General features: G+C 42.3%; 1 long non-coding RNA gene across 3 annotated transcripts in view; it reads left to right on the top strand.

The window, feature by feature from the left end:
* The first annotated feature begins 1,061 nt into the window (after positions 1-1,061).
* The window catches only part of LOC106905779 (uncharacterized), an 80,277-nt gene continuing 55,735 nt past the window's right edge, over positions 1,062-25,603 (top strand). Inside the window, exons 1-3 of one of the 3 annotated variants that reach the window (XR_015766049.1) lie at positions 1,062-1,606; positions 3,455-3,606; positions 4,182-4,236. This is a non-coding gene — a long non-coding RNA (uncharacterized LOC106905779). Of the gene's footprint in view, positions 1,607-2,809; positions 3,618-4,181; positions 4,237-25,603 lie in introns of those variants that run through there. The other 2 variants (XR_015766047.1, XR_015766048.1) reach the window with 2 other exon arrangements.

Here is a 25,603-nt window from a genome sequence, read left to right as displayed (position 1 = left end):
TCATAAACAAAGCAGTTCTGGCTGAAATTCCTCCTGTTTGTCATCTTCTCACATGGAAATCACATACAGAGGACCCCCCTCCCTCCCTTCCCCGCCTTTTTTGCAGTTCGGTATTCGCAGATTTTTCTGTGGAACTTGAAATTGTTTGCGGACGACTCACCTATTCGCGGATTGCTCCAGACTGCTTCTCTAAAATGTTAGAAAGAAAATTCAACTGGGGAGGCTGGAACACCAAGGCCCGATGAAACTTGAGATATTTGTCGGCGTTCGGGAAGGAGCCAAGCACGACTTTTATTTTCCTTTGAACCCTCAAGAATGGAAATAAGGAAGATTGTAGATATTAGCTTCTGTGGTAGTTCTTTTTCTGAAAAGTTGCTAAGTTGGTATTTAATAAGGCAGCTAATAATAATCTACAGTCTTCGTAATCTCTGCTCTTGGGGGTTCAACCAATCAGCGCCAAGGAAAATGATTGTCACTCCTGGATTGGCTGCTTTGCAAACAAACACCACCCAATAGCGTGTGAGGTAACATTGTGCCTACATATTTCAGCTTCCCAACCTGCTTTTGCTTTCAGATATTCTTGGACATGCTCTATGAAAAAAATCTGCGTCTAAGCAAATTTTATGTAAATAATTGGTAGTTGCGGGAAAACACGCAAATTAGTGAATTTGCTTGGTTTGGTGACACACTAAGATTACAAGGAGCCCCCATCTGACCACCCCCTCGCCCAGGGATTCATTTATGCATTAACCACCACTGCATACTATCATTCAAACACTGGTTGAACATTACCACTGTTCAACCTGGTCCCATTGAACTAAACCTTCTGAACCTTATGTGACCTTTTTGTTGACTTTTCCCAGCATGGATTTTCCTCTAGTTTCCAGTTTCTTGAAAAGTTTAAAGCACCTGGTGAAATTACTACACTTAAAGTACCATCATTAGAGGGCAAAACCAGAGGTTCTCCAGTGTATTACTGTAAACGAGCGAAGTATCTGGGAAGTCCTGCAGAGTGACTAAAAACCAACCTGGAAGAGAGGGAGGAAGGCAGGCAGGGAGGGAGGGAAGAGGAAAAGAGGCGTTCAGCGGTAGAAGAGAGAGAGAGAGAGAGAGAGGGGGGGGGGGGGTGGAACCGGAGGGAAAGACTCCTCTGCTTCAATGGAATAAAAACTGCGCAGTTTCTTTTAAGGAGTCCCCATCCACAGCTCGGTTCGTGCGCAGTGGACACCTCTGGAGGATGATTCAGGGATGGTGGCTCCTGCCTTTTTACTGGCTCTAGCCTTCCATTTATTTATTTTTTTTTATTTCAGTGCCAGCTCAGAGGAGGAAGAGGAGCTGTGCAATCATTCAGTAAAAGCCGATGCGACCATGCAGAGGTGCAGCATGCACCTCTGCATGGTCTTTCTGTTCCCGTCGCTGCACCTAAACGGGTTTTGGATGCTGGTTGGAGCTCTATACGTGGTTTAGAAATGACGGAGGAGAAGACGGGTTTTTTTTTTAAGGGGGCTGCGTCATCCCCGGATGGGCATGGAGGTGGACTGCCGTGCAGATCTTTCTCTGGATTTCGCTGCTGATTCTGTGGACAAACATCTATAAAAAATAAAAGGTGAGAATAAGCGCAGATTGAAACCCGTTCCTGGAAGTAACGTAGCAGAGCTACCGTCTTCTTCCTGTTACAAATGGAGGATTTTCATGACGTTATGTAATTACTAATAATGTCTTAACTTTGCATGCGTGCTTGTGTTGAGTTTGAGCTGGTTCCGTCTTGTTTTGCGGGATTATTCCCCTCCTAACATCATAGTGAAAGTGGAATGATGTCACGTTTTCTACAGTAAAGGAAGGGGATAGTTTACGGGAATGAAGCTGATGTCGCAATCATCTTGTGTCGACCCCACGTTTCCACGATAATACGCAGATAAAAAAAAAAAAAGTCGATAAATGGAGTGGGTTGGCGCGGCCGTTCTGTTTGGCTCATTTATGCGGGTATAATTGCGTGTTTATGGGGTGAAATGCGGGCTCTCCGCTTTTTAGAGGAAAGGGGTGTCGCATTTTCTTTCTGAAATGTCATGTGGTGAAGTTGTGGCGGGTTCTCTACTATTTCCAGGAAGAGCGTTTGAATTTTCTTCCCCTTGGATTTTTTTCTCCCCCTGTCTCCACCCCTCTACATGCTGCTTCTCCACCTGCCATTTGCCCTCTTCGCCACTAGATGGCGACACAGGACAGGAAATCAGACAGGACGTCACCTGCTTGACGTATTTACATGCGTAGTAGTTTTAAGGTTGGGGGTCGGGGCTCCGCCGTGCTTCAGTTACAGGACCTTGCTAATTCACACCGCTCACGTTTTTAAAACTTTTTGTTATGATGCAGACTTCAGTGTATATTATTTGGATTGTATGTAATAGATCAATTACAGGGTAATTGTGAAGCGAAAGGCGACACTGACATTGTATTAAAAATATTATCAAATTAAACACCTAAAAAGCATTTTGTGCTTCAACTCCCTTTACTTTTATACCCATAAATCAGGAGTGTCCAAACTTTTCGTCATGTGGGACACAATTTTCTACTCCAATTCTTCTGATATTTAATAATATGTTTGTTTTTGAGTGGATGTCAATAGATAAATGTGGTCATATTTACGAATAAATAAAAGACAACACAGAAAACCTCTTTGTGTCAAAGATAACACCTTTTTGTTGTAAAAAGATTGTAATTACTTTTAATTAAAAACATAATTTCCATCAACAATCTGTGCTGTGTGGTCAGTTTAACTGCAGGGATTTGCTCTTTCCTCTAGAGGGCGACACACTCAAACTCCAGCGTCTCTTTTTGTCTGCAGGTCACACCTGAGTGTTGGTCGGTTTTGTTTGGAGAATTAATGGTTTATGTCCGAGGAGAAGTCAGTAAAAGCTTTAAATGATCACATTTATGGTTAGATCTTTCTTTAAAACATAATTTATTATGTACTCTTCAGCGAGCTTGCTGGCTGTATTTGTCAGAATAAACTTTAGATTCAGTACTGGATTGGAGGACTAACTTACGATGTTTGCTGGAAACGGGAGGGAAATGATCTGACATGTAACCTTCATCTCCAGATTAGAGATTGTGGGGATCTGATAAATTTCCTGCTTTCTACGTGGATTTTCTGACCCTCTGACTCCAGTCGCATCTGAAGGCTGCAGTTATTCCTGTTGCTTGTGTATATGTTTTCCTTCCACTTAACTTTTTTTTATTTACCAGTACGCTTTGGAGTTGAGTTGCTGCCATGTGATTGGCTCACTCGACATGTGCATTAATGAGCAGTTGAACAGGTGTACCTAATAAAGTCATAAAACTGTGAGTTTAACATGAATGGAATTGCTGTAATAAACTTTTTGATTTTTTTTTTCTTTTTACTCATTTAAGAAGAAAAGGTTTACCTTCATGAGTTTCTGTTTTTTTTTCTTCTTCGCAGCAGCGCAGTGAGGATGGGAAGGCGTCTCGGTGCTGTGTTTGAGGAACCGCCAGCGCCTGACTGAAGCCATGAGAAATCACCACAGGCTGCTGACTGCTGGAGGAAGATGGATGGGATTCACCTCGACACCTGCAGCTGGAAAAATCCTCCATGTAACGGCAAGGTGGCTAAAGCTGCCTTTTGTGTTTATTGCAAAATAATCATAGTTATGTTATAAAAACATTATAAAATTGGTAAAAGTATTTTTTTTTTTCAAATTTAAATGAGCTTATCTTTATTAACCACATAGTATTTCTGATATTAATATTTTATAATAAAAAAAATGTTCACACAGAAGTTAAAAGCAAAAGATGCTCAAGCAGGCAGAGTGCTTGTCATATTACTTGTGCATTCATAAAATATTAATTTAAATGCACAAACATTTGGCATCTCCTCTGTAAACATGACAGTCACAACTTAGTTCTGCACCAACAATCGGTAGCTTTTTTTTTTTTCTGTTTTTACTTTTAGAAGCAAAAAGATAAAAATAAAAAAATCAGTAGAAAAATGCTGGAAATTCACGTCTGGAAACGTGTGGGGAAAAAGAGTCGGAATGCTGACAAGCAAACAGTTTGTTTTTCTTCCCACTAGTGCAGCATTTTGTTGAGTAGTCCACATGCTAGCAGCAGACAGACTGAGCTGATCCTTATCAAACTCACTGGTGTGTTATTTTCTCTTCCTGCTGCAGAACAGGACGGCTGACCTGCATCCGTCTGCAGAGCGAACAGAGCGTACCTGCCCAGGTAAGACCTCCTGACCTCTTATCACCGCCTCCCTCACGAGTCGGCGGTGATGAATGAGACGCGCTTCACTTCGTGGTTCAGCTCTGTTGGGATGTTGGAACGGCAGAATGTTCGTCGGACAAACAATACAACCTTTAGATTTGCGCACAGTATGGCACGGTTTTGGAAATTGGACTGTTTCAGCGCGAAATCGGTGTGCGTGTGGGAGCAGCCTCTGATCCACTCAGAGAGGCTGGTCTGTTTGAAGTTGTCACATATTTATTTTTCCTGAGTTCTGGCCTGCTGCGAGTCTGTTTAGACATCATGAGCCGGTCCGACTGGTTCGTTTCTTTAAAACGTTTTTTTTTTTCTTCATTGCATTTGTTGTTAAGCTGCCAACTTGCCTTTAACCGCGCTGCTGGTTTACTATCGAGTTCCCTTTTATCAAGAGAAGCGCAGCGTTGGATTCAGTTTATGTTTCACTGTTTATTTAAACTTGAGAAGATTTAAAACAATTTACCTTCGACATTTTTTTCAGTTTCCCCCCCACCCCTTATTTATTGCTTTTACTGAAGTACTTTCAAGACGTACGGGGGGCAAATACTGCCAGAAAATACAGAGTAACTGCAGGAGATGAATTGCTGTGATGATTAATGTAAGAAAAAAAAAAATCCTAAGTAGTCCAAAAAAATAACAAGCATACATTTAAACTGAATGATAATTAAAAGGGGAAAATAGAAAAACAAGAAAGGAATTGTGGATTAAAATGAATTTTTTAAATGCCCAAAGACAGAAAAAAATCCACAAAATATTGTTGAAAAAAAAAAAGGAAAAAAATGTATTTAAGTGAAAATAGTGGAAGGGGTGTTGATGTACTAAATTATTACAAATTAAGATATAAAAAATTAAATGAATTATTATTATTATTAAGCTATTAACTTATGCAACATTGCATATATTGCCTTTTTTCATTTCTCAGCCTTGTTATTAATCTACTGCCTAATGCAATGATAAAAATAAACAAAGTTTTTAAAATAAAATTTCTAGGTGTGTTATCAATTTTAAAGCAAAAAAAAAGCCACTATTCTTAAAGCAAATACATTTTTTGTCAAGTTCATTTGTGTCCATTTTTTATTTTTTTGTATGTGGGTATACATGCACATATTTATAATTTGGTAGTATTGACTCTCAGTGACGGGTTGTCACCCCCAGCCCGTCACTGAGGTGCTTACACACCTAACTTAACAGCAGCTCCGTTTCATTTTCACACACCTTCTGACATCTGTCTCAAACACGCCCTCTCTCTCTTCTGGCTCACGGTTCTGATCCGCCGCTCTGGGACAAAGACACACGTTTCCTGCAAATCCGGTGTCTCACAGGACGCAGCTAAGTCTTACACACCTGAGGGGGTTTGTTACGAGCTTTGCAGCTTTGTTTCATACATTCACAGCCGGCCACAAATCAGATCAATTACACACGCGAACGGATGCAGAAATACACACACACACACACACACACACGGTCGTTTTATTTTAATGATAAAATGGCAGCCATGCTTAGAAATTCTCATATTCCATATTCTTTGGGCTCATCCCAAAGAAAGGATAAAATATGCATAATGAACATCTTAAAGATTATGTTTTCAGTGTGTCAGCCACAAAACTACATAAATACTGGGGACAAGGAGATGGAAGCAAAACAAGTCAGAAAATGTGGCCCAGATTTAGTGAAATCTCTGTTACTGAGATTTTGCAATGGTTTCACATTTTAAGAACTCCTTCGTCGTCCTTCCCTGTAGTACTCCAGCGAAGGAAGTTACTAGAAAAGTTAAGATGTTAAAACATAACTACTACCAAGTTTAATGAGCGTATGGACTTTGTCGGAAAAACGCTTTGTTTCCATTCAGCTCCGAACGGCTGGACTGAAAACGATGAGCTTCGATCCGTGGCGGCACGCTGTCTGCTCTGCGCTCTCTGCTTGAGACGTCTAGGTTGTGAACTGATGTTCTTCCAGAAATAATGAAAAGTATCAACTATATGGAACTCGTACGGTGCAAGACTGCATCTCATTTGTTCCCACTGGAGATGATAAAAAAGGTGTTAGGAGTGTTTTCCTTTTTCGCAGCGTGAAAAGAATCCGGTGGCGAGACAGAAAAAAGATGGTTTGTTGTAAAGCCTTGTGAGGCTTTGTTGCCACCACACTGATGGTTAAAAACTGGACAGGGAAATGGTGATAAAGGTGGCTTTTGTATGAAAATACTTTTTATTCATGTAAATGAAGCAATTCAAGTCATTTGAATGACTTGTCTCGGTGTTAACAGTTTTTTCCATCGAGATGTAAAGAAAATGTTTAATTGCGTAAAGGCGTTGAAAGTTCAATGCTCTGTTATGAGTGAACGGTGTATGAGTGTCCCGAAATGTGTTTCTTTGAACACTTTTCAAGTGATCAAAGAAATGCAAGGTCTAACTGTTATCTATTTGAAGCATTCGTCCAGCTGAGGTGAATTTTCATCGGTGCAGACAAAGAGTCTGCGTGGTGCATCATGAGACCAATAAAAATTTGCTCAGATTCAGAATCAGGGGAGTATATTTTCAGTTTAAACAACGTTAATAAATTGCGATTCTTGTGCTATGTGATTTTTTTTTATTTATTTTTTTGTCGTCTTTAGGAGGTTAGTGTCAAGCTGTCCATTAATGCTGGAGCATTAGTTACTTATTCTTAAACTACAAAATCCATTTCCTGGAGTTATACCTCATTGTAGATTCTGGGTAAAGGCAAAATGTCAGGGACAAAGAGGCGAAGTGGGACCTTTAAAATGTGTGCTTGTGTATTAGAGAGGCACAGAATTAAAGACGAGTGTTTTAGAGGATGAACGCATGACAAAGAACATTTCCAGGCTCGCTCCGTCAGCATGAACACGACTTCAGACACTGAGTCGAACAAATGCTGTCCGTCCAACGTGCCCATAAGTAACGTGGATTTGCGTCCGACCGCAGGTTTTCCTCTCTGCTTGGGGTGAGCTCAGTAGAGCTCAGACGGTGTCTAAACACTTGACTCCCCAGAGTTTGGCAGAACCGTTAACGCTGCTGTTTTGATGTCGGCTCGTTTTAAGTAAAACGACTCCATGTGGCGCACCTGGTTCCAGTTTGGTCAGATGGCTTATTTGGACGGGGTTCTGGTTTAAGACTTGAGAGATGAGTGGCACATGCTCCGTTTAAGGACTTGGTAGTTAAAGCCACATTCCTTTTAACTGTATTTGAGGGCATAAGCCGCAATATGCTGTTTGTTTTGTGTTTCGCTCCGAAGCTATTGGTTATTGATTTATTTGTCCAGCAGGTGGCTTTTCATCCTTCTCCTTCTCTACCTTTCAAATCAACTTGTGATTTCGTAACTCAGTATTTTATATTATTTTCCCTCCTTTTTAGTTTTCTCTGTTCTCTCCTTTCTGCTGTACTTACCAATGAAAACAGACCGTCTGAGAGCCTGAGAATGAAGATAGTAAAAAGAAAAACCGCGCTCAGCCAGAGCTGGTTTGAAGAGAGGTGGAGGGAGGGAGCTGAGTCAGGATGCCTGGAGGCTGGATAGCAGGAAGCAGTGGGTGAAGTGGAGGACAGGAAGGACGGAGGTAGACAGAGACTCCTCTTCACCGGCCTCTTTCTCCTCCTCGTCATCGTCAGCGCTTGTCAGCGAGGCAGGAGTGGCGAAGGGAGAGGTGGAGCTGACATCATTCACTTCCTGGAGGGCCTCGAGGGTGTACTGTGGTTGTCTGCCTTTTAGAGGCCTTTAATGGTCCCAAACTGCAGCTGGCTCAGAAACGCTGTGGGAACGCTGGCTTTAGTAAAATAAATAAGAGAAGCACAACGCGAGAGCGATTTCAAAGGCGCGATGCAGGCGGGTTATATAACTTTTCTGTCATGTTGGGTGTCCAAAGGTTTCTCCTGCTTTTTTTAATATAAACTATATTTAACCATGAAATGTTGTGAAGCATCAAAGATTACTAAAATGAGCCTGATGACATGATCTTGTGAAAACAATTTTTTTTATTTTTATTGAACCTGGAAACCTGGCTGGGATGGGAAGCAAAACCAGAATTGAGCAAGTTTACGCGATTAGAATTTTTACATACTGACATTTGCTGAAAATGTGTGGATTACTAAAACAAGTAAAAGTGAAATGGAATCAGGTTCAAATACTTGTAAATTGGATTTAGAAATAAATCATTTCTGCTGTATTTCTCATGCAAAAGGAGCAGGAAGCACCTTGGTTCATCTCTGAGCTGTGGATTTCTTTGGAGCTCCAGCGACTTTTTGGTGGTTCTTATTCTGAACCGCAGTAAGATCTGTTATGCGCAAATGGAGAAAACAGAGCATCAGTGAACCTTTCCAAGAGGTCCATCAGAATAAGTTGGAGCTGCTCCTTTATTCATGAAAGAGCCTTAAAACAACCTGGAAACCCCTGCAGACTGAGCCAAAATGGCTGCCAGTGCTGCCCGAACCGAACACAAACCCATAAGTCATCATTCTCATAGACGTCTTTATGATCTCCAAAACCTTTGGGAGGAAATGTATCTGTGGAGTGAGTGAAGGCTGGAAGTGCCTCCTGTTACATCTGGAGTAAAACTGATGCAACTTTTGAGGCTCCATCTTGTCAGTGGACCCTCAGTGACCCGTGAAGCCTAAATGTTGAAGGCCGCCACGAGGAGTTTGTTCACAGATTTAATCTGCTACGATGGTCTTTTATGATGAACACGTTGCTGCATTAGCGTCGATTCTCTGTTGTGCTCTATAGACGAGCTGCCATGGAAACCGGGACCTGAGAAAATATTTCTTGTTACTTTTATGTCTGTGAGGACATAATGACGTTCGACCTTGGTTTTATTTTCCCCATAGCTATAAGAACAGGACAACGAGAATGTCTTTATTGGCCAAAATGTTTTATAATTCACTCACTCCTTGCAGCCACGTTTTCATTTTCACCCTTTCGCTGAAGATCCTCCGTGGCAGAGGCTATTCACACGTTTGCTTTTATGTGTGGGAGAAAGTCTAGCAGCCGATTTTGTTTTTAAGCAAAAAGAGGATAGAAAGCATTGAAACTGAAAGCGTCTGAAACGGGCTTACGCAGGCTTTAGTGGTCGGAGGATCTGCTTCTCTGTTCTGAGGGAAAAGTGCAAATCTCATCAAATCCCAGCTTCTCCCCAACCGAATCCCTTTCTTGAACAAATCCAGCCCTCGTCGTGTTGGACTCTCTCACCCCTGAAGCCCCCCTCCTCCCTCCGTCGCTCCCCTCCCAAAGCTCCTGTTCTGGCTTTCTGCCTCTCAGGTTTCTCCCTACACCCCTGGCCCCCCTTTGACCCCGTGTTACCCCCACACCTACCCCCTCCCTTTCCCCAGGGCTTGCCCACAGCTCCCAGTCCTTTGTGCTCCTTCGCCTCGTCCCCCCTGCCTTTGTGTGCGAGAGGCCAGCGAAGGGTGATGGGATAGGCGGCAGAGAAAGAAAAGGATCCAGTCGATCACACATGATGCATTTTATTTTGACACGCTATCGTTTGATTGGCTAGAATTGCGGGCCATGTCTTTTGTTTCTCTCATGTACCGCCTCCTCTGATAAGCATCCAGAAGGAATGGTTTGATTTGGCTGTGATTTAGTAAACACTCAAATCTGATTGCTGGCATGTCTGGATCGAGCAGGACCAGCATCATAACCAGAGCAACTTCTGGTTATGATGGACGATGTAGTGAGTGAAGCTCACCAAACGGAGAAAACACCCGAGTCTGCATCACCAGAACGTGTGATGTCACATTCTGGGTGTTCGTCAGGACTGGTTGTCTTGACATACCTGACAGGTATGAAGCCACACAAGCCAGATGACGCCAAATAGAAATTAGGTAACATCGAGCAGATAGTCACATTTTCTAATTTCCTGTCAACATTTCTGAACTCAAAAACACATTGGCTCACTGGTGGACTGACCTAGTCATTGCCACCAGGCTTAGGAAGATCCAGGTTAAAAGTGGATCATTGCTAATTTCTGTTGTGCTGACACAGCAATGATTTATTCCTTAAACAATTGGTTATTTATTGAAGAGACGACATGACTCATTAATTTATACGTGTTAGTTGGTTAATGAAAAAGAAAATCCTGGACAGAAAATGAGTAGAAAAAAGATTCCGGTGCCCAAAGAGGAACACTAAAAGAGTTTTCACAACTGATATTCCGGTAGACGTTGTTCGCCTGGGGGACCAAAATTTCAACGTTTGTTTCAGTCTCAGCTGGTTAACGATCCGAACCCTTTGAAAAACGTCTTCCCCATCCTCACCTGTGGTGGCGCTATGTCAGGAACCACCGAAAGAAACAACACGAGAACTTCTGAAGAAGACACTGAGCGCAACTTCTTCCTAACAAAATGTGAACAAAAATGGAGTAGCGTCAGATTTTAGCAGTTGTTGGATTCCTGTTGTAATCCTGTTGGATTACCCAGAATGCCCTGCGCTACAGTCTGCTTCCTGCTGTTGGAGCGATATTTGGTCTGCTTGGCATTCACATATGCTTTTGAACCGCTCTAGAGTTCACTTCAACCAAACTGAGAGCTCGGTGTTTAGGTGGACCGGAGTTTGATTTTTATTGTTTTTTTGCATCAGAGTTTAATTGCACATTTACAACTCCCCAAACGAACCAGACTTTCTAGCTAAACAAACTGGAGCTCTATTTAAAATGACTCAACATGGCGGGTGTGAAAGTGTTAAATGCAACTATTTAAGAAGAAATTGTCTACTTTAAAGGAAATAATAAAGAAGTAGAGAAATATTCAAGCTGTGACTAGGTGAGGCTGTCACATCTGCCTCTAACCACATGATTCCTTTGCAAACACATTCAAACCTGATGAGCTGACAGGTGACACGGGTCGCTGAGTTTTAACAGTGGAAGTGAGCCATTATGTTACTTAGAGGTCTTTACGGCGTGTCAGTTAGGAGGCCAGACGCTCAAGACATTATTCACCCACTGACTTACCTGCTGGCAGGTCAACAATAAAAACATCCACGGATCTGCAGAGGGGAGCGGCGCATCAGCACCTGTGGATCTAAAACCCATGATACCCAACGTGTCTGGGAGAACAAGGCTGGAGTGTGAACGTCGAGTCGAGAGAGCGTTAATAAGGCTGTCAGGGCGTCTGTACATGCATTATGCATCTCTTTGTTCCAGTGCATTTTTCAAAACCCCACGCAACAAAAAAAAACAAAAAAACAAAGGTGGGTCATGCTTGGTGCCGCTGCTGTTTGGTGCATAAGATCCTCTCGCTGAGAGCGGACGCTCAGTGGGAAGAGTTTATTCCTGGAAAGCCGGCTGCCGCCGCCGCTGTTATCGTAGCTAACTCGATTAGAAGAGCTACAGCTGCCGTGCCCTCTGCTCCGAGCTGCAACGTGACACACACACGCACACACACACACACACACACACACACACCGCCATTAATCCATACGCAAACACCGCACTCTGCGTGTGATTCATTCAGCTTAGATGAAACAGAATTAACACTGTAGCCGCTCTTAAACATTTAACTTGTCTCAGTAAAATGTACATTGTGTTCAGTGATGCTAAGATTTTACACTTTAATACATTCTGTGAATTTAGACCAAAAGGTTATGAAGCTTCCTGAAAGTTGCAGCTGCTGAACACCTGTTTCACCTTTCCCTCCTGTTGCATTAAAGCTGCAGTATGTAACGCTGATAAAAAAACATTCTTTACATATTTGTTAACATTATTATGACATTATGACATCATAATGCAAGACAGATGATCTGTGAAAAATATTGAGCTCCACTCCAAAGCTAGTATTGCCGTCTGCAGAAGTACAACCCTCAGTCAGAAACAACCAATCAGAGGCCTGATTGACGGGGCTAAAACCTTCCTCCTGGCTCTGATTGGTTGTTTTTGATGCATTTCTTCAGATGGCAATAGTAGCTCTTGGAGGAGGCGGAGGATCTTGATTTCTCCACAGATGATCTTTTACTATGCTGTCATGGTGACAGTTTCAACAAACATATTTTTGTAAAAGTTGTAAAAGATCCATTCCCAGCAGAAAACCTATCATTGCAATGAGGGAATAATGATGGAAATTTGTGCAGAAAAAATATTATTGGGTTGTTATTTATCTACGGCAGACATGTCTTCTGTTCCATCTCGTTGTGAACCGTGTGAGGAGTTGAATTTACTTGCTACTGCTTTATTTCTAGTTTCATAATTTCATGATGTCGTGCTACACGAGCAGCTCGGTTGGTTGTCCTGTGAACGATCAGGGTGGATTAAATCATGTCCCGTATTGTGTTGCTGTCTAGAACGGTTAGGAGACAAGAAGGTGGATGTTCTAGGGTGGCCCAGTCAAAGCCCAGACCTCAACTAGATGGAGAATTAGTGGCAGAACTCTGTTCCCAGCCGATTCGCACTCAACCTGACAGAGCTTGAACGGTTATGCAGGAAGAATGGAGGAAAACAGCAGCGTCCAGATGTGCAGCCTGACGGTGACTTTATCCACACAGACTGCAGGTTGTAGTTGCATGAAAATGATGGCCATGAGAGCCATAATATAACCCACAATCTGATTTTCTTGCTGTTCCTATCCACGTAGGCCCCTACGTGCTGTATAGGTGTCTTTCAAGCAGCTGTGATCCGAAAAGCCGAGGTGATCAAACTCCAGTTCAACCACTGGGATCTGAGGCCTCAGATCAGAGCTATAGTAGAAGCTGAGTCAGAAGGGTAAACTGTTGATTCACTGGTCTGCGCTCCGTTCCTGACCTACAGCGAAAGGATTAGGGTTATGACTAAACGGATGAGATCACACATCGTCGTCCTTTTTTTAGCTTACATCAGTAGCCGTCATCCAGAGCAGGTTGTTCACACTGTCTTTCATTAGCAGTTCTTTTTTTCTTGCAGTTGCACGTTTAGCTGCTGTTTAATAAATAGCTTAGATTTTTAGGAAATAATCCGATTTGTATGTGACGTATTTATCTTTTTCGTTCAGTGACTTTACACTGTAAAAACACAAAGTCTAGACTTTTGTGTTTTTTGTCATGATAACATGACATATATCCAGTGTTGTAAGTGGAAAAATCTGCCTGTGGAAGTAGCATATTCAATAATTATTTACATTAACAAGCTGGTATATCTTGCTAGTTTTGTCCAAACGTATTAAGATATTTGCACTGGAAACTAAACAAACACATGTATTATTTAGTGCTTTTTGCCGCGTAGATGATAAAAATATATTCCAACCAATGTGTGACGTGTTGCATTTTAAATCGGTTGCCTCAAAAATTGCACGACCTCTTCCACTGCTAATAGAAAATAACAATTAGCTGCTGTTGGACCAATTATCTAAATAACAACAGAAGTCTCCATTGGCAAACCAGCCTTTCATGTGAGGTGTTGACCTTTGAGAGGGATCATGCTAATTATTGATCACTTATATAAACACAAGCCACCCTAAAACCTATTATTGCCTCTTCCACTGCCTTTCTATGGAGGCCCAATGTAATTAGGCCCTGAGGTAATTGGCTGACTAATTGCAGTCGGTTAGATACATACATTGCCTGGCGTCAAACTCCAAACAAAGCTCTGTAATTTCTTTTAATTACCCGCCGTTGGGTCTGACAGCTGACCCCGAGCCCCTGTTCTGGGGGATTGTGGGTAGGCTTTGGTTCGTGGTGGGTGAAGGGATCCTAACCTTCCCTCCAGTGTGGTCGTGGCCCAGACGGATCATTCTGCCGGAGCCCTCGTACGTCCACAGAGTGGGACGAGCAGAGCAGACACACTTCCCTCGTCGTCCCCTGCTCCGGCTTTTCAGGCAGCAGACTCATTCATCACTCGTCTGTGTGCAGAGGAGCTGCTGTTCACCGCCTCCCCTCCAGGAGCCGGCTCGTCTCACGCTCTATCTCTCCACCTCTCCCACTAGCTCGCTCTTTGTCTTCCTGCCTCCCTCCGCCGTCTCTCTCTTCCCCCTGTTCTTCATACCTTTGATTCGGTCTCTTGTCTTGCTCACAGCTTCTACAAATGTGGCCTTGCTGGCAGAACAAAGGCGAAACACCCAGTTACCTTTTCTGCCGATGCCTGAGTGTTTGTTCCAGATGTTTGTGCGGTACCGCGTGGACGACTCGCCCCTTCAAGGAATCTCTCTGCATCCCAACAATTTTATCCTAAACTGTTAACTTAGTTCATGACGGTAGCTGGAATTCAAAACAAATGGAGATGATTCAGATGTTAGAGGAAGGCTTGAAAACGCTTTTGTCACTGAAAGTAGTAAGTGGTCAATAGCTTTAGGAAATGATCAAGTATGGCTGAAATCATGAGACTTAAATTGCCCATCTTTATGCTAACTGCCAATACTGAATATGCCACACGAATGCCACTACCCACAAAATGCAGCTGCTTTACCAGTAGATACTGTAGATTCATATTTCTTTTCTTGGTGGAAGAACTTTATGCACCTCTGACCTAAAGAGGCTCAACGATCTGGTAAAGAAAGCCGGTTCTGTTCCGGGTGCCGCTGTGGATGATGCAAAGAGGGATTCTTCATAAAATCAAGAAAATTATGGACAACCCTGACCATCCTCTTCATGAGACTGTCTTGGGAAAACGGTCTTCAGTCAGAGGCTTCTTCAAATGCGCCGTAACACAGACCGCTACAGGAGATCTTTCCTGCCAACAGCCATCACTATCTACAGTAACTCAATGAAGAACTGAATTAAAATGAGTTGCATTTAATTTCGCTTTGGGATCAATAAAATCTGAATTGAATCGAACCGACCAGATAACAGGTGTGAATAGGAACCGGGTTTTTTGTTGCCTGCTGGTAATTACTGACTTCAGTCCTAATCAAAACATAACTCTTATGTAAACATGCTCACTTGAAACTGGGACTTGGGTACCTTTTATCCATTTTTGTGTGTTTCCTGAAAGGTTTGAAGGAATGTCGGCGGAGGACTGACGTCTCGCCACAGTTCAGTCGCCACGTCGCTCGGATGCTCAGAGACAAAGACGTTGTAAAGGTTGTCTTAAGTAAGGCTAAGCCGGCTTCAGAATGCAGGGGTTTGATGTAGCGATGATGGATGGTTCTCTGGTACCAGCTCGCTTGAAGATTTAAAGTGAAAACCAGCAGGGGGGCTGTCACTGTGCATCATTTCAGATGTGTAATTTGTTTCAGTTTCATGCACTGGACCAAGTTGACAGAATAAGTCACTGGATTTCAGCCAGAAATTCAAACAAAATGAAGGCTGCTTGGTTTGTAGTCTATGAGCGGCTGGAGGCAGCTTTCCTTTAAAGCTTTAGTGGTTTAAAGGAGCAAACCGACACTAGGGGTGTCATTTTAGTTACACCCCTAGTTTTTACCGTTTTGTAAAGGTAGACAAAGTGTATGGATGGCTGGAGTAAATTGGTGTAGTCCCTGCCCCCACCTGTTGCTGCCTGCTGAAAAACTGGAACAACTGCCATAAAGTCTGGGTTGTTAGGGGAGTGAGAGATTTTTTTTTTTTTTTTTTTGTCCACACCCCAAAAAATCTGTTTTGTGCCACTTCCACCTGCAGTCTGAGCGGTAATGTCGCATTTTATCCGCCTTCTTGCGTCATCCGTTGCAATCAATGCAACTTATGCTTAAGTAGGAATTTCTGTTGTTAAATAACAGCTAATTGATCATCTTTTAGTTTTGATTTCTCTGTAAATACAGTGCAACGGTTATTACTCGAGGTATATTGAGGAATGTGGGTTTTTCATCATTACTATTGAAACATAAGTGACGTGATTTGAGCTTACTTTAATTTATGGCAGTGATTGCTCCAACCAAAGGCTCATATTCCACATGAGGAGGAAATCACCGAAATGTCACCATATTAAAAAGGAAAAAAGAAGAAGAAAAATGGCAGCATGACCTTTCACAGACAAATTAAATTGCAATTATTTCCCCCAAGGTGAAAGAAGCCGGAGGTAAACGCTTCGGAGCGATTTCAGGGAGGATGAGCACGGTTCGCGTCGGAGGCGAAAATAAAAGATACATTTTCTAGTTCCTCTCGCTGTGAATTCATTGAGTTAAACTCCTCTTTGTGCCACCTTGAGGGCCTCGCAGCTGGGAGCGGTTTGTCCAGATGTGAGCAGAGCTGCAGCCTCTGCCATGTGAAGTTGTGTTTTTATCTGTGGAGCTTCGCTGGTTGAGCTCGTCGGCTTTGCTCTGCTTTGTACTGTACGTACAGTACAGCGTGCGTGGAGAAGCACGGGCCTCATCCAGAGCTAGGATCAGGCTAGTGTTGCCATGGTGAGAATCAAATCCACAATGCAGGATTGTAAGGAGACCCCTGATTGGCCGATGGGACTTGTCCAGGGCCGGCCAATCAGACGACAGCAGAGCTGGGGCTGTTGCTAAGGGGAGTAGCTTGGAACAGTCAGCTGTGTTCTCTCTCTCTCTCCCTCCTTCTCCTGCTGCTCGCTCTACCTTTGCCCTCATTGACTCCTTCCTCCTCCTCCTCCTCCTCCTCCTTCCTCCTGCATCCCTCTTTCTCTCTCCCAACATTTCTTTCTGCACTTCTACACGTGCAAAATGGGAAGGAGCACATGTTGAAAAATTCACTGAATATTTCATGCTGTTTGTTGTTTAGGCCCGAGTTCACAGAAACTCCACACAGACAGCGGGGATGTGTGTAGGTTCTCATTTTATCTATGGGTTTTGTACCTTTTTTTTTCTATATAATTTTTTCCACGTGTGTTTTTATTTATGGACACTTTAGGGTTCAGGCTGAGGTTAAAAAAAGTCACTGAAATACTGGATTTTGCTAAAATAAATTGGTTGAATAGGTTTAAACTTTAATTACATTACTAACAATTGTTTTAAAGCTGCAGTGTGTAACTTTTGCAAAAAATCTTTTGTTCCAGATTTGCTTAAAATTGTTACCATGTTGTGACAGTATAATATGAGAAGAGATAGTGTGTGAAAAGATTGATTGTCTCCATCTCCTCCCTGAGCTACCATTGCTGTCTGGTCTAAAACAGCCAATCAGAAGCCAGGAGGAGTGTCTTGGGCGCTGTCAATCAACCTTGTGTATGCCACGTAATGTGGTGGAAAAACAATTTATCATTCCAGGAAAGTCATTTATCCACCATCATCGGTTGCTATGCTAACTAGTATTATCATTGGTGGCAGGCTGTGTTGTGGTTAACAAGCTGTAGCTTAGCAAAGAGCAAGTGGGAGGGAGTGAGCAGGAGAGTGACTGACAGCGCTAAGACCCTCCTCCTGGATCTGATTGGTTGTTTCTGACTGAGTGGTGTATTTCTGCAGAAAAAAAACAATTATTTGCCTTATTTGACACCATCTTTCACAGGTTTCCCATGCATTTGACATGGCACCTTTAAATGAATCTTCATTAGAACAACTTTCTTGTTTTTCATTCAATCTTTTTCCACAAAGATTGAATGTTCTGACAAATCAGGGGACTTCTCAAGATGTTTGGTTGCACTTTTTTTTAAAATTATTGATGGACATTACATTAAAGGTGGCAGATTAAATATGCTCAGCACCACTTTTCAGGTTTCAATTGATAAACAAAAAACAACCTTATTTTCTTAAGTTTTAACAATCATGCACCACTTTTTGTCTATCACATAAAATCCCAATAAAAACATATTGACGTTTGTGACTGTAACGAATCAAAATGTGAAAAAGTTAAAGCTCGTGAATACTCTTGCAAAGCGCTGTGTGGCGATGACGCGCTGTTTGATATTAGGCTGTGGAACAGTTTTATGAATCGGGTTTGTTGCGAGAGCATCATTGTAAGTTCAGTGTGGTGCAGTTCCTGGATGAGTCAGACCAGCCTCTGCCTGATATCGGATTCCTCGTCCCCCAGGCAGAGCCGAGTCCGGTTGGATAACCAGGAAATGTGGGTTGTGACACTGGAGCATTGATGGTCAACAGTCAAACTGAACCACACAAAGAGCATCCTTTTTATTTTGTTTTTGCACACGGGGGAAAATTATACGTCACCCTATGAGTGGACCAAAGCGGAAACGAGGCATCTGCATATTTCTCTCTCTCCTTCCCCCTCCTCTTTTCTCCTTCCTCTCATTTCCTCCATCTACACTTCCTGTTTCCTGACTCTCATCCTCTCTTTGTTCTCACAAATGCTCAGTTTTGCGACTTCCTCTGTCATTTATTGCCTCTGTTTTTGTTCCTTTTCAACCCCTCGTTTGTGTGTGTGTGTGTTTGGTAAGTCTATGTAATGCATCTATTGTAGTCGATGAGAGCCATGAGGGCAACCTCTCCCACTTATGAATCAAACTTTGCTGACAGGGCGAAAAAAACCATAGACCCATTCATAACAATCCATCCTATCAGGAGAAGCTGAGTGAGGAGAGTTGAGAGGGAAAGTCTGTGCTCTCTCCATGTGAAAGCAAAGGAATTGCAGGTGCCATTAGTCCTGATGGCAGCGTGCGCTTGCGTGGAAAAAGACCAGATCAAAAGCAGGAGTCCCATCTGGTTCTTCGTTCTCCCACCGGTTTCGTTTAGGTCATTGTTTATGCATGTGTTTACGCTTTGTCTCTGTCTCTTCTCCTCACAACATCAAAGTGACGCATCCATGGAAATAGAAACAAAAATCTCCAGGAACGAGAACGTTTAGGCATTCTTTGTTGCTCACACTCCAGACGGTTTTTTTTTTTTGTTTTTTTTTCCACCTCTGCAACAATGGAAACGAACACGTGCCCGGGCACACGCTCCGAGAGTTTTCCTGCGCTGGCGCAAAGTCTCTGGGACTTGCTGAAAGAGGAGTAAGGAGTCGGCTGCTGCTGCCATGGAGTTTAAAAATAGCAACACACACATGCATTCGCTCACACACAGAAATGGATGAAGCAAAAAGCATCTGTAGCACTGAGTCTCTGTAGTCCTTGTTTTCCTTCTTTCCAGCTCAAACAAAGTACAGGGTTGAAGTAAAAGCTCTCTTAAGAGCTCTGAACATGTATTTGTAGACGTGGTTGTCAGCGGTGAAGTCACATGAATTCTTCCAAAACAGACATTAAAACTGAAGCCATGGCCAATTTTCAAGATGGAAAGGAGGTTTTAAGGTCTTTATTTGAACTTTACTTTTAGTGTTTGGGCTTTCAGACGTTGATGGTTTTTAATCCATTTCCATCTCCGAAGTCAAGAAATATGTAAAAGTGAATAAAATCGAGCGCAAGGCGGCCAAGGACTCGGGTGGAAGTTGCTCAGGAAGTAGCGATGATTGATTTAGAGCGTCGACCCAGAACACATGTAGCGGTCACTCAAAAAGAAAGCAACGATTGGAGCGCTTTCAACTCAAAACGTGAGATCAGGATTCACGTGCATCTTGGTGAATTAGAGGGCTGAACGATGTTGGCAGCACTGCATAGAGTTTATACGTTCTTCCCATTCATCTTCTCTCCCTGCCCCGTGTAGGTTCTCTCCTGGGACCCTGGTGTAACATGGCTGTTATTGGATTACTCTGTAGGTCTGCCAATGGACGCAGGGATCTTAATCAATTACAGTATAGCTGAATAAGGCTAGTTGCTTGTATAGATTCATTAAATTACAGGGATATATTGGTAAATTTACCTGGCTATGAACAAACAGAAAACCAAGAGTCAGTTTCTTACATAACGAGGATATGTTAAACAGCAGGTCCTGATGGTTTTATTTATTTATTTTTTTCTGAAATCATTTTTGTGTGAGTGAGTGGTTGTTCCTACTAATTAAATGCGACTGTGATCAGACCTTTTCTGTGAACGTTTACAACGTGAAAGCGACCCGTGAGCTCAGAAGAAGAACAGACGTCGCGCACCAGCTTATCGTTTATGGAAGTAATAATGGCCGCCGCCGTCTACGGATCGATTTTAAAGTTGCTGAGCAACGGTAGCCGTCGATGATGTTTACCTCCTGAATTACTGGGTCAGAATTTTGACTCTTGTCTCACGCCAATGATGTAAGAGTTAAATAAAATGTAACGTTACCATTCGAACTGCAGCATCCGATTTAGCGCCACATAAGGGGGCGGTATAAATCAGATTTTGTCTTTGGGTGAAAAGATTGGAATTGGACCATTCAGAACGGCATGAAAAAGCGATATGGGCCACATATACCTGCTGCGTGAACGTAGCCATAGAGCTCAGCAACGGTGCTGTAAATACGCCGCAACCTTTTTTTTTTTTTTTTTACGGAAACACAACAACCTGCGAAAGAACCCAGAAAAACATCTGAAGTTCTGCAGGCATCACTTGCCTGAATTTAAGGTTAGATGATGATTCAACGGTAAGAAGCAGGGCAAGAAAAAAATTGCAAGCATTTGGGAAATCTGAAGGTGAAAACAACTGCTGACCAAAAAGACAGTAAAGAATACATTTACAAGATTCTTTCAGTGGATCAGATGCTGAGTGTAAAAACTGCCACGATGAATTAAAAAAACAAACACTTTTTTTTTTTTACACCACAACTGCACGTGTCCCTAATGCATCACAGTGGCTGTTTATTATTAATCTGATTGCTGCTGAGCGAAATTCAGAGAGAGAGAGAGAGATGGTGCAGCGATGAGGGAGGAATCTGCTGTCTTAAAAGATGTTGAAAGACGGAGGGAGGAGAAAGATGAAAGCACAGCAGAGACCAGAGAGGATTACACACTTCAGGAAAACATCGACTTGGAAGGAAGAAAGAAGACTTAGTCAGAAAGAGGAAGAGTAAAGCATGCGCCAAATTGTTTTCATCTGCAAACTATCTGTACCTCTGACTCCGCTCTATGCCTTCTTCTTTTGTAGCAGATCTAATTTTGTCTTAATCTTACCGCCTGTGAAAATGTCAAATCGAATTTCAACCCAGCATTCGTAATAGCACATTTTCCTCTTCTCCCAATTTAGGATCAATAAGAAGGGAAAAGAATGCAAATAGAAACAGGACGACCGACTCTTGTAGCCGGCCTTTGATGTTGCGTCTGCAGCCATTATTACGAGCTAGGCTGCAGACGACTTGGACAACAAAAGAGACGGATAAAGCTGGAGGTGTGTGTGTGTGTGTGTGTGTGTGTGTGTGTGTGTGTGTGTGCGCGCGCGCGCACGGCGACGCAGATTACAGCAGATTCTGTTGTTTGACAAAATCACAGGGGCAGAATTAGTTGAGATGAACACAAGTGACGATTATTGATGATATCACCAGATGAGTGTCGGTCAGTTTCTAAATATAGTGCAGAAGTTGCTAAGTTGATGACACGGCTTCTGACCCCACCTTTGTATTTCATTGTGACTGGTCAGTGATGATCCAGTAACAAATCAAACAAACCAAAAATGAAACCAAGATTCTTTGAGGTGCCACTTGAATTGCTTTAAAGCAATTTCCTTGTGGCTTTGGTTAAGGACTACAGCTGTCCGCAAATAGCTGAAATTTGCGAATACTTGAGATGCCATCTAGTAACACTCATAATTTCCTATTCTAAGTTTTTTTAAAGGCCAAATGTGCCTTTATATGCATTAATACGCACAGTGAGAACTATCATAGCGCTACCGCAGAGGCCAACTTTCACGGTCTTCCTCCAGCCAATCAGGAATCAAGGGAAATAAATGCCGCTCCCAGATTGGATGCTTTGCCAACGCCAGCCAGAAGCGTCATTGCATCCTCATGTTTCAGCTTCCTAAGCTGGTTGTTCCTGTTGAATATTTGAAGAGGTACTCTATGATCTATGAATAAGGAATTTTTTAAAATCTTTTTGGAAATAATGTGGATTTATGTTTTACAGAAAAATCCACGAATATCGAGGGGTCGACTGTAGTCCATTTAGGACCCGTGAAGAAGTTACAATTTAGCAATTTTTTTCATATTTTTCTTTTTTTGTTGTTGTTGTATGCAATTGGTACTATTGATCTGAATAAACTGTACATTGAGACGAAAAAGGCGATTTTTGATTTGCTTCCTAGTCTTGACTGTAATTGCATTAGCTAGCGGTGGGTTGGTCAGGGATTTGGTGTGGAAACGGATTCCACACTTACAGCAGTATCCACTTTCACAAGTCATTAAAGGGTTTTAGCAACACCGGAAAATGTAGCTAGGCCTGTCACAAACAAATAATAATAATAATAAGAGGATCAAAGAAGTCGCTAAATAAAGTGACAGGCTAGTTGGTAGCATTGGTTTGAGCGTCCTTGTAAAAATGAAACAAATTTTTTTGTTCTTGTTTTCAATGAGTACGTTCTGTTTGTATTAGATTACAGCCAAAATGGAATGATAAACTGGATTAATTGCACAACAGTGACATAAATTAATTGTGTGGGGTGGTCTTTATGAGGGCTTCTACGATGTCTTAGAAATGGCGTGAGGTCATGAACGTGTGTGTAGACCGAGGGCGCGGACTGGTTCTGCGTCTACATATCTTTAAATTGAATCTTTTGACCCTTTGCCAGCAGTCGGCCTCAAAGGCATGCCACTGCTGTTGCTGAATCTGTGAAAATCACCAAAGAAAACAGTTTTAGAGACAGAAAAGCTTTCAGTATTTTTGATCAAATCTGGTTCCTTGGAAGCAAAACGCGTGGGGGTGATTTTCAAAGTTTTGAACAGAACTCTCTTTCTCATAAATATTTGCTTCTCGTGAGAGGAAGTGGGTAAATATGTCTGAGAAACACAGCAGGAAGCAGCTGCAGTTAAAAACTTTCCACTCGTCAAGATTTTTGTTTTGTTGGTTTGAAAAACTTTCTTTTGTCTAAAAGCTGACGTTTTTTTTTTTTTGCGAAAACAAACTTCCTTTTCCTTTTGCCGTCTCTCCGGTCCTGTTTTCCTCCAGTGGGGTCTGACCTATTGCTGGATGACCTCATCTATGTGGGGCTCATTTGGGGGGAGGGGAAAGGTCAGAGGTGAATATTTGTGCATATGTGTGTGTGTGTGTGTGTGTGTGTGTGTATGTGCCCGACCCTGTTGAGGCCCCCAGGATATTTCGATGAAGAGGTTGTGTGCCCCGCCCCCTGCCCCCGTCCCCCCTTCTGCCCCATCTTCCTCCTAAGGTTTCAGTCTGCTGAGATCCTGCTCCACATTTTGTCTGTTTTCGTAGCAGCAGTCTCGCAGGTGGACAAGACAATCAGTGAGTCCCATCGCTGTCTCCCGCTGTACAAATCTCTGCCTGTCTACTCCCACTCCACCCTTTCATTCACCGTCTTTGTCCTCCTCCTCCTCCTCCTCCTCCCTCCATCCGGTCTCCGGCTTCTCATCCTCACATTTCATCCCATGCTCGGTGCCTTCCACCGGTCAGGTGAGACAGAGGTGAGGGGAACAGGAGGAGAGTCTGGAGCCAGTGGTAACCTTATACCTCAGCGGAGACTGAGAGAAGAAGGAGCGGCCGTAACTCGAGACTCGGTGATTGTAGGATCAACACCGAGGTCGTTTTTGGAAATGCTGGGTCTGAATACCCACGCAGACCTCACCCTGGGGCAGAATGTACAGTATTTAGAATTAGAAAGCATCTTTCATCCTGGTTTTCTGTGATGTAATAGTAGAGCAATCTTGTGTTGGACTCTGCGGTCGGCATCCGATTGGTTTATCCAGGATACTGGGAAACAGTCGGATTGAGCCGCCTTCAAACTGTGACACATAAATGAAGACATTATGTGATAAATGTGCGTTCACACACGCATTGCTTTGTTTTTGATTTTGTTGCGTGTATTCTAACCTTTTCCAATTCCATGTTCATTATTGCTTTAAAGATTTATTCATAAGCCTTTTTTGGATGTCAACTTTTATATATATTTTTTTAACTTTGACCAATTATGCTTCTTAGAACAAGTTAGGATGAGTCTGTAGGCAATACAAAACCCGTTCATTGCATTTATTGCACAAAATCATTTTTAGATAACGATATTTTAGTCTGGTCAGTTCTGTCTATTTTGAACTCCCTTCAGAACAAGTTGTATTAGCACTTATGTTCATTTTAAATTCAAATAAGCTGCTGATGTCCGCGCTCCTCCAGCTCAACGTTTACACTCAAATGTGAAAACGAATGCGCAATTACGCAACTGTACGTCTTTGAAAAGCAGAAGTGGCGCCTCCTGCACAACCAACAAGAATGCAGTAAGTGGTTTCTGCATGGGAAGTCAGCATCAAAAGACTTTTCCAGCAGCCGTTGTACAGAACATACAGCTGTAACACCAGCTGACCAAATGTGCTGGAGCTCTACTTGGGTTGCTGGGTGACAACACATTTTCCTTCAATTGTGACCAAGCAATCGGGATGTAACAATGCTTTCTGAATTTTATGATAATCATGTTACGTTCTACTGAAAAATATGTGAAAACTGAACTGCGAGTAGGCAGGGGTCCAGTGCAGCTCCGGGTAACTTAAGCCACTCTATCTAAGAAAGTCTTAAGCCTAGTCTTAAAAACACAAGAGGCTCAAAGCAACATGCTGAAAACACTTCATTTTAGTTGTATCTGTTTACTCTCAGTTTTCACTCCCTGCAAATACTAGTCTTGTAAAAGTTTACTGGCTCTGGTTCGGTCTCGGTGAGTTTTCATATTTCTGCGTTGCTCGAAGTTCAGAGAAGTTGACCCACTTTTCTCGAAGTTGCTCAGTCTGTTTCCTATCGACTGAGCCAAGTCGACTCGTGGTTCTGTTAAACCTGCTGGCTGAGGATGTTGGGAAAATAAGCTGTTAAAATCTTAATTAGGCAGATGTCATTGTCTGAGTTGGAAGCTGCTGTAAGAGATCTAATTAGTTGGCACCGACACACACAGAAACACACATTTTACCCACAAATGATTGCATCAGTCAGAACCACTGTGCCTGCTCTTATTCAGCAGCTGTTTCCTTTCACAAGAATACAGTTAAAAAAAAACAACAGACCTTTCAAGTATTCATCATTAAGATCTGAATATTTAACGTTCATGTGTGGCAATTTCCACAACCAGCTGGTTAGTAAATCAGATCCAGAGCCACCGCTTTTTGATCGTCACCGAAACCTCGTCTGTAGCTCAACGACTTTTTGTTGTTGGTAAAAATAAATAAATAAATAATAATAATAATTTTAATAATAATCTTAACATCTGAATTGTTTTTGTCCTTTTTGAAACTCCGAGGATTTATCTCATAGATTTAAACTAAGGTGTTGATCGTCTTTAGAGCTTAAAATGGTACAAAGCCATTTTCACACTTCCTGTCCTGTAATAAAGGTTTATTATCTATTGTCTGCATGTATAATTTTTAAAAGTCACTGAACTCACACGTGAGCCTAGTTCTTGATTTGCTGTTAAAATCTTCTTACCCTTTTCATCATGTTTGTTATCACAACAGTGGTGATAAAACTTTAAGTCAATCTCAGCCTTAATTGGGTTTAATACAAAGTCTTAAGAAAATAAACTACTAAATTAGGTTGCAAATTAGAT

The sequence above is a fragment of the Poecilia mexicana genome, unplaced genomic scaffold (assembly GCF_051168715.1).
Source record: "Poecilia mexicana isolate PSO_F unplaced genomic scaffold, ASM5116871v1 scaffold_18, whole genome shotgun sequence".
NCBI classification, from domain to species: Eukaryota; Metazoa; Chordata; class Actinopteri; order Cyprinodontiformes; family Poeciliidae; genus Poecilia; species Poecilia mexicana.
Note: the sequence above shows the minus strand (reverse complement) of the source record. Positions and strands in the feature narration are given on the sequence as shown.